Raw genomic sequence first — 10,392 nt, forward strand, 5'->3', positions numbered from 1 at the left:
GTGTGTTTGTCTTCCTTCTCTGATAACGGGCCGATTTATTCTAGAGCACAACCACCGTCTGCTAATTGGTCGGATTTTCAACATGAATGTCCGCAGTTGCTTCTCTTCGCACCGTGAAGTTCCGCAGGTTTGCATGATGCGCTGCCAGCTGAGGTAGCTGAGGCAGCTCAACAAACGGTTGCAACACAGACGTGCGCAAAATGTCACGTTTTCGAGCGGTCGCTCGTTAGGAACGCCAGAAACAGGTTCGCATAAGGCTACATATGGCCGGCCATATGGATGGCGTTCCCAGCGATAGATTGCCAAACTGAAGAAGAAATATCCTAACGCTGTACGAGCTACAGCCCGTCCGCACGGGACGGAATTTGTTGCCGTTCGCCTTCGAGGCACGCGTTGCTGGCGCTTGGCCTGCACACCACTGGCTGGCAATTCAAGGGTTTCAGTTGTCGGGTCGAGCCCCGGACGGCATTATGCAACGATGGTGGCCACCAGGTGTGTAGCAACCGGGGGTGTGCTGTTACCTCGCCGGCTGTGTCTATCCTCGTGTCCATAACGCACCCGTTGTGCCGACTCCTTGCTGACGTTCTTTTTGGGAACTGCAAAAGAAGAGCCCGCACAGTGGAATGCTTCCACTGCAGGTAGCAACTAGCGAGTTCCAGTTCTGAAACGTGCCTCTAAAGCACGTATTGCAAGCTGCAGACAAAGGCTGAGAGATAGAAAGAGAGAGATGAAGCAGCTACGGTGAACGGTGACATTTGGACACACTGAGGTACTTAGTTCATAGGAGTATCATCTTCTGTCGTTACCACCGTAAAGATGCGTAACGTAAGCTAACGTTTCTCAACGCATCTGCTTGTCATTTCGTCGAAATGGATTGATTACTACATTGCGCCAGCAAACGCCGCACTATTGAACAGTGCCGACCGTCACCACTATTCTCACCTCGACTATTCGAGATCTCTAATGCACGTGCTACAGCGAGCTGTATTTTGACGTTCTTTTTTCTACCTCACGGTTTGAAGTGTGCGTCAAGCTGCTACTTATCCCAAAAACGCGTACCGTACCGCGCTCCAACGTCTGCATTGACTAATAGACGAACGCACCAGCCGGGCGAAACCGGCGGTGCTCAGAACTGCTGGTCTGAGCAGTAGGGGGAGATCTCTTCGGAGGTCGCAGCAGGCTGTGCTTTCGCCTCACCAAGAGAGATCCTTCTCACAGAGACACACGGGCGTGCCAATACCGTTGGCGTTACGCGACGCCACTCGAGTCGAAGATTTCGGGCGCAGTTGTTTTTTTTTTTTGGGGGGAATTGCGAAAACCCACACTCAACATCATCGACCACATCGGTGATGATGATGATGATGGTGCAGAATCGAATCGGTGCTGTGTGTTGTAACGCGAAACGCACCAGATTCGGTAAGATGTTTCGCCGAGTTAGCGAGACCAGAGCCGTACGTTGAGACTTTCTGATCGCGTTCTGGTCACCTGTGCATTGCCACAAATGTCACAGCGGTGTGTGCAACGGCTCGCTTTACCCACCCAGCAGTCGGGGAGGCCACTCACCCGTAAGATTCCTATTGCGTTAGGCGAACCGCCACACTGTCTCACACTGCTTCTATCAGCAGCTCTTGATCACTTGGACACGTCTTGGTCAATCGTGCCCGATGAATGGAGCCCGCTCGGAATCGGTTCGAGAATTCAACACCGGCAATCGGCACGCAGCAGCGGCGTTCATTAGACACTCGGGGAAAAAATTGGGAAATTCTCGGCGGGGGGAGTTGTAACCACCCACCCAGTTCGGCGGTGGAATTTCTTGGCCGGTTAGATACACACCGACACCGACGCTTCTAGGTGGCGGCGCACCGTGGTGAGTGCAGTTTGGTTTTAAATGGCAACACACGAACCGAACCATGAAGCACTTTCTATGCGAATCCGGCGATAACGGCACGAGGAACAAAATTTCACCCGCCAACCCAAAACAGTGGCCGTTCGTCTCTTCCTGCCAGCCGTACACCGGCGTTGGCGGTCTTCATGCTGATCCGACAGCGCTTTGGAACGCAGCTGTACAAAACGGTTTCGTTTGCATCGTTTGCATTTAATTAGAGCACTCCGACGGCCCCCAAGCGACAGCAAACAACTTCCCACTCCGTCCGCAAGGTGATAGCACACCGTCCCGGAGCGTACATGGCTTTCTATTAATTATATCTAGGCTAACAGTGCGCCTGCCACGCGCCACGTGCTGTAGTGCTTTCGATTGCGCGCCTCGCAGCGGCTGTTGTACGAAAATCACATTTAGCTTTGCTTATCGATCGAATCGCGGCTGCTGATGGTGATGGATCGGCAGGTTGCACCGGGTGGATGTGAATGTTTCATTGGAAGAAAGCATAAAAATCACCCAACCAAAAGGCATCGTTTCTACGGAGATGCATCTTTTTATGCTTATGTTTTTCCCCCTTCTGTGTGTAGTTGGCCGCTCAGAGACGAATGCAGCCGTTGCAGTTTCTAGACCCCGTGCCTTTTAGACGGGGAAAAGTATGTTTGTTTTAGTTTTGCTGCGGTGAAACCCTGTTTTTTTGAAGTGCAAAATAGAAAGATTTACTACAACCTTGCGTTCGGCACTGTGGCCCGGTAAGGTCCTGGTTCTTACCGTACCCACGTACACGTGTGCATTGCGCTTACTACACTTCTACTTAAAAAGGCGTTTGCGCGTGCGTACATACACCCATCCAAAATCAGCATCTAACAGTGAACGGGGCCAGTTTTTGAAGGTGAAAACACTTTTCAAATGTGTCGGCCAAAGCAAAACGGGCAGGTTTTTTGTTGTTGTTGCTGTTGTTGTTCTCTCTCTCTCTCTCTCTATCTCTCGGATCTCCATGTGTTTGAGGTCATAGTTTAGGGTCGCACCTGGGCTCGCCAACGAAACTAAATTAAGCTGCGTCAAGAGCAAAGTGGCACTCCGCCACTGCTCTCAACGACCTTAGACGAAATTGTTGTGGTCGGCGCAGTGCAGTGGAGTTTGAATGGGGTTTGATGAGTGGGTCGGTTAGTCAGGTTTGAAATGAAAAAAAGTCCCCTCTCCCCCTCCTCCACAACACTCCACTACCCTGACGTCACTTATCGGCTAGTATCGCAAGCACACGATACGATGTGTCCTGTGTTGCAGCGGCTGCAAACCTTGACGAGCGGAGGATGCTGACTCACAAAATGCCTGACCACAACGGGCAAAGGTGACGGATGAAGGGAGTTAATTGCCGGCCCTGTGTAAAGCACTGGCCGCTTGGGGCCGCTTAGAACGGGCTACTTAATTGTAGTCGATCCACGAGGCAAGGATTATAATGGCGTTTTGTGCTCGATCGTGCAGTTCAATTGCAGGCCAGATCGCGGCCACTTGCACGATCGCATAGTAGAATTGAAAGAAAAAAAAAATGAAATGCAACCCCCCACCCCACCACATCGTGCCTGAGTTGATGCTGCTTTAAATTACCTTTCTGGATTGCATTATTACAGACTTCCTTCCAGGCCCTTCTGCCCTGGCCCCTGGTCCCCGTTCCGTTTTTACTGGCGACTTTTAATTTCCACCAACTCTCAGACGGCAGAAAGGAAGGAAAAGTTTTGCCCCGACCCAACGCGACAACAAAGACATGAAACGACCAGAAGAAAGCCACCCCGAACGGACAATGTACCGTCATGCGGCGGGTACCTTTTGTTTGCCAACACATTTCTTTCACAAACATCCGCCTCGGTTTGCTGGATGGTAAAGAGGGAAACCGTCCCGAGCTGTGTGTGTTTTTTTTTCTATTTGGTTTTCTATTTCAAATATTAATTTCCGTTCGTATTTGTATCATTTCGTTTGTAATATAACACTGTTAAACATTAGATTTTAATGCTTTGCTTTAATCGTTGGTGTCACTGATTGGACGAAACAAAATTTGATTGTTTTGCTCAACCTTTACCGCAGCTTGGCTGGCAGCAGCCGTTTGTTTAATGTCTGTCTGCCAAACCCAATCAACGGATGTGTTTACGCAACGGCTTCACCGGTGAAATGTGAAGCATTCGTCAAACACTTCACCGTTAATGGGCAACAAATTTGGTTTCGCGTTCGTCGCTTGCCGCCGCGCTCAAGTCTTTTGTTGTGGGGCGACCCAAAAATGCTCTGCAACAGGCGTGCAGCCGGGAGCACGGTGAGCTGTGCCGTTTAATCGTATGTGGACAGGGCATGCCGACCCGGCCACTTCTTCCGGTCCCCCCCCCCCTCGACCCCACCCCCTTTTTCTGATTGGATAAATGCAAGGTCGTACGAGATGCGGTCGGGTTCGAACCGATCGTCCCGGGTCACGGGATCATTTCACAGCGTGACCGTGGGGAGGGTGTAGGTAAATCTGATTACTTCACTGCACTGCACCCAGGCAAAGGTGGTGTTTTGTCCCACTCCGGGCAAATCTTGCATATCGCGCGAGCATAAAACTCGTTTCACCAGCCTTTCCCGCACCGGGGCGCGTTCGAGACCGTTCTTGACGTGGTGTTACAACCCCGCCCTGTACCGCTTGCCGCTTGGTGTCGAAACCGATCCAGGTAACCGATTGTTCGTGCTGCACACATTATCACAAACAGCGTTCACACACGGTGGCCGACACACATCAGCCGAGGTGAAGTGAATCCCTGTTTCTGGCCCGTGTAAAGCCCGGTCGATTTTCGTGGACTTTTTTTGTTGTTGTTTAATTTAGCAGAACAATACAAAGTAAAAAGCAAAACGGACCAACACACACGCACACACAAACACACACATTTATAGCTTTATGAAGTGACTCTCGGTTGCTCGGGTGGACATGTTTCTCTGCACGGGCTGGGCACTTTTCAACCTGCCGCGCACTGGCGTTGACTTTACACAGGCACGCCGCAACGTTGGGTGCACCGGTTAAATATTTATCAACTGTATCGAGCTGTTTTATTGCGTCCCAGTGGTCCCAGGAAACGGTAGCACCACTCGCCGATGGAATGCATGTCCGAACCACGGTGCGTTTGTGGTCGTACGCTGTGCGGCACACGGGCAAACTGGTTGCACAACGGACGGATCAACTTTAGCAAAAGTGCTACTACCAGCCGTACCAGCCGCGACGCGTATTCACATTCGCAGACGCTTGGGTTTCGATTCAAACGATCGAACGATTGGACTTTGTCTGTGTGTGTGTGTATGTGTGGTTTTTTTTCCAACTCCTCCGGATTTTGATATCGAGGCCGGTTGTCTACCCTTTCCCTCTATAGCACACACACACACACTCGCACGCACACACGCACACATGATCACGCATAAACAGACGAACCGTTGGTGATTGCGGAACATTTGTCAACCGCGAAACATTTCCCAACGGCCGTGTCACACGCGGGGCCTTTCAGTTCACACCTTCCATCCGCCACGGATCTCGTCGGGGCACACGCCATTTGCCAACTCGATACCGAGCAGCACGATAAGTAACACTGTATGTTTGCGACAAACGTAAAAACCAATCTGGAGATTCACAACCCGGAGAGTGTAGCGAACAAATCGGACAAACAAAACAATATCCATAACGGCAGTAAACCAAAGCGCACAACGAAACCAAAAACTACGCCAGATCGTGGTTTTCGCTCCCTCTGGCACGGTCGAATGTAGGGTACCGTGTAGTATGGTTATTGTGGTGGGAATGTAGCTGCTTGTTTTTTTTTTTTGCAAACCTAAAATAAATCAATCACAAACACACACACACACACACTCGAAACACCGAATGGAAAGGGCGAAAAACAGGCAGAAATTCCGCAACGCACGAACGAACCACAGCCAGCCAAACGTTGCGTGTGCGCGCTTCAACGTTCACTCGAAAACTGGTCGCCGCGGCCGTCTTGGGTGCATTGCGAAGTCCAAACTCATGCCTGCTGTTTTTTTCCCCATCATCGGGCCACACAATCAAGACGGCGACAACGACAACAACGCCACGAACGCCCCAGCCACCACGATCACCAAGACGCGCGAAATCGAACGAACGGCGACGGTGACTTTTAGTGCGGGGCCCGCACTAGGGTGGCTTGAGCCTTGTCGGAATGCCGCCACCGATGTGCTAGCACCGAGTCCGAGCCAGTGTGTGTGTGTGTGTGTGTGAGGGAAATATGTATGTATGTGTGAATGTTGGTGGGCTGCTGTAAACCTGCGGCGAACTACAAATTACTACTGCATCACTACACCGTAGGGCCCGATGTTAGTGCTCTGACGCTCTGGTTGGGTTGATAAGTGAATGGGACGCGTGCAGAAATGGCGGATGGGTATTAACAACTGGAATTTGGTGAAGGTTCTTAGAAGTTTATGACAATCATTCAATGCTTTAATCCATTTTTTTAGTAGTCTTGATACCAATTTTACGCTAATATTACTTGAGAAGACTCAGGAGTGGCTTGAGATCATAATTCGAAAATGTTAGCAGTTTTGTTATTAAATCAATGAATAACCTCGAAAATTTCCAAAATCATTGCTTTTAATTTAAAACGATTAATGAGTTTCATACTAAGGTTTGTTCATTTCGCTCCTAGAGGGCGTTAATTTGAGATTGTCTACCCAACTCACTTAATCACTCCACAGCTATACACTCATGTTGATTGATCTCATTAATGAGTGTAATAACTCACAACTGACGTAAGACAGTGTGAATCAGTATGAGAGTACCAGAATCGGAGATCCATTTTATTGGAATTTAGATGGTTCCTGTTTGAATTCGGTTCCCATTAATTGATTGTTGTGCTCACTTAAGTTGATGAATGGTCGATTAGTGAGATTGAATTACATTCATCCATTGTAATTTAGTGTTGACATCACGAATAGAGATACTGTCCTTGTTCACTAATGAAATCGATGAAGAATGTATTATTAAATATTTGAAATATAAATATCGTGTCGATAGTAGTGACAACTCTGTCTATTGATACTGAATACTTCGTCGAAGAGTGTCTCCATTCTTCTCGGCATCTTCTGTTGAGGAAATAGTTCGTAGATAGCAGCTAACTGTTAACCTTAGCTTATGCAGCTTGCGCTTTCCAAACTTGAGTTGTTCAATTTGCGTAATATTGAGTATCTTATATCGAACTTCTGACAGTCTAGAGGTCTCAAAGATCGACAGAATGAGAGCAAAAATAAAGGAAGCAGAAGAAAGAACCTGCAAGCTGACCCCTATCTTTCAGAGAGACTTGCAGCTCTGGGAAACAAACGCATTGGGATGGTATACCATTTCTGTATGGCAAAAGTCTTCAACCATACTCTGTAAACACAGCCATCACGAGCTGTCAGTGGTAAGTATCGAAACACAGCAACCTTAGAGAGACATTGGAGTGCAAACATCATTTGCAGATTAGAGAATGCCATTTTAGGGAGACCTTGCAGCTTTGAGAGGCACAAAATGTATTGAAAAAATGAAGGGACGGTCAAAAAATTTCATCTTACAGAGATTTACTATCTTTGAAAGGTACTACCTTAACGAGACTTGGCTGTATTTGTGTAACATGCGCCCAAACAACCGGTTCACATCAAGGAACTTTTCAACCATTGCGGTAAGTTACCCACTGTCGGCCGCAGCTCACCACTGCTAGAGCCAAACGTAACTGAAGGAATTACCTTCCCCAACTAAGAGTAGTTTGAGCTGTGGCGTACACAGTGTACAGAGTTGTTTCATAGCAAACGATGTGTTTTTTTTTTCCTGCCTTTTTTGTTGCTCGTTCCTCTTCTCCACAGCCACATTAATGTTCCACAGTCATTTGCAGAGGCCGCAGTGGATTGGGTGACTGGGCTGACGGTAGGGGAAAAACCTCGCATAGGAACGACTGTGTACAGTGCTTTGACTATTGTGCGGGGGGGAAGAATCAGAGGTGTGCTGAGCCTGCACATAAAGCTGCGCGCGCGGCCTCATGTACACCGGAGAGCTTTCTTTAATTTCTTTAACGCACGATTAAGCAATGCTTCCATACCGGAGCAGCCCCATTGTACGTTGCGGTGGCTTGCTAGAAGTTGAAATTTATGGCGGCCGGCTGGAATTTGCTGGTGGTTGGAAGGTTGACGCTCAACGGACGGTTGACGGTGTGTCGTTGTTTTGCTGCTTTTATTGATACTGTCACCACCGGGCACTGTCTTTTCAACCACCAACGGTTTACTCTCTGGGCACCGGGAAGCGGACGGGGTTGAAACATGACAGCAAACAAGGGGTGAAGGGAAATAAAAACTACTACATCAAACCTTGAACTCAAATGGACGCACTCGCTGGGGGTTTTGGGTGGCCAATTCTCAGCCACGGGGAAGGAATTTGATTTCCATTTAATGTCCGTGCGGTATTGTCGGAGCAATTTAAATGTCACACGCTTTTGTGGTATCAATATACTTTTTTTTCGGGGCCGGTTCTGCCTGATGGGTTCATCTTTCATCGCGATCGGTGATCATTTACGTAACGGCCGTACAATGCCAATGCAATTTCTGCTCACCATTGAACAATATATTATTTTTCCCTTCGTTCCGCTTCGTTCCTGCTTTTGTTTGGGGTTTTATTCTTTATTTGTCCAACGAAACGCAAATCCCAATTACTTCTTGGGTCTGTGGATGAAAGGTTAAAAATGATGGTTCGCCCCATTGTCTCCGGCTGCTGGTGACCAAGCAACGGTTTTACCGAAGGCAACCCGGGCGCGCTAATGAACCATGGGACACATCACAACATCACGGTTGATCTGTTTCGATGACAAATGACGGTAGCGTTTGGCCCTCAACACCAACCGGGCTGTCAAGCGATGGGCAAGCTATTTTAAATTCAGTTTCTAATCACGGCTAGCCTCTAAACGGCACGCTCACCGTCCTCGCGCCACAGTCGGATATTGGTGCGGCTCCAAAAGATGCGCTCCGCTCGGAAAGGGACCGCGTCATACACACCGAGGGCAAGGACGGTGAAGGTCTTTTCTCGCATCCGTCCACCATCCAACACCGGTTTCCGTACTTCCCTCGCTAAACTGCTAGTGTCAGCAAAAAATAATAATAATATTCCCCGGTCCGATCAGGCTTTGTTCCCGTGGGCACGTCCAAGAATCAACGGCTCGGGCAAAACACCGACAAGCGTTGTGGTCAAACTGCTGACGCAAAACCGAAACAACCTATCGGCACCCGCTCGACACCGTTTTCTCATCTTGTACCGTCACAGCCTCCACCATTGTGGACAAATTGTGGTAACGCGAAACGAAGCCACCAGAAAATCAACAAATGAACGGCAAGCGCAGAACGCAAAAAAAAAGATTAAACGAGCGAGAAAAGACCAACACAAAAACACACACATACAGCATTAAAATAAATAAAAGAACTCTGCCAGCAAGTGGCAGTTGGGGAGGGGGAAGGATGCGGCTGAAAGTAGCAGCATGAATGTTCTAGGAAATCCATTAGCCAACGCTTCCGAGATGTCCCCGTGCCGACATACCCGCGACAGTGATGCGGAGGTTGTTGTTTATTTATGCAAAACAATATTTAAACTATTTGTTTAATACCTGATCAATACCGGTTACCGGCAGGAATTTTTCTTCGGGAAGGGCTAAAGGCAAACAGCCAGAGGTTTGGTGGTTTCGTGTCGTGTTTGGGTCGACAAACACGCTTAAGTATTCAAACTGCTAGTATCGCCAGTGAACCTTCCCATTTGATCGAGTTTTAATTTCCGGATTTCGATGCGACCTCATTATCTTACTGATAAAAGACTGTCTCAAGCAGCCTTGGGATTAGTTTATAGCGAAATGCTAATACATTCTGGTGGAGTTTATCCATTAAGGAATTATTTTACCTCAGAAGGAAATGGAATATTCTATCAAGGACAAGCGATAAACGTTATCGGGTGAAGAACAAGCTGAGAACAAGGTTAAAAGGTGAACAAAACCCCCTCCAACTTATGCGTCAAAGAAACGCGGTGCTTGGGGCAAATGAAGCAACAAAAAAATACGATCAATATCATTAAGGTGCAAATTGTACCAGCAAAAGAGATTTATCACCTTTCACAATTAGCCAATTATTTTCGCTTGATCACGCAACGTACGTTCCACGTGCGGTCCCGTGTAGTGATAGTGCCCGTGCTGTTCATTAATAATGAACGCTTGATGAACCGACTGGGCGCTGGCAAATGATTCCCTCTGCTAACGATGAGAAATGATCCGAGTGCGGAGTTCGCGGGGTTTTAAAGTTCTTTTCAGCGGTAGGAATTGAGTGTGTGTTTTTTTTGCTTCGTTTACAACCGATTGCTTCATATCGCCGCGCTTTGAATGGGTGTGATCGTTCAGAATGATCCAGCTGCACTGCAGCGATCCCGATACGATCTAATTTACGATCGGTGTGTATGAAACTATTTTATAATTGCTCCGCCA

Source organism: Anopheles marshallii, chromosome 3 (genome assembly GCF_943734725.1).
Source record: "Anopheles marshallii chromosome 3, idAnoMarsDA_429_01, whole genome shotgun sequence".
NCBI classification, from domain to species: Eukaryota; Metazoa; Arthropoda; class Insecta; order Diptera; family Culicidae; genus Anopheles; species Anopheles marshallii.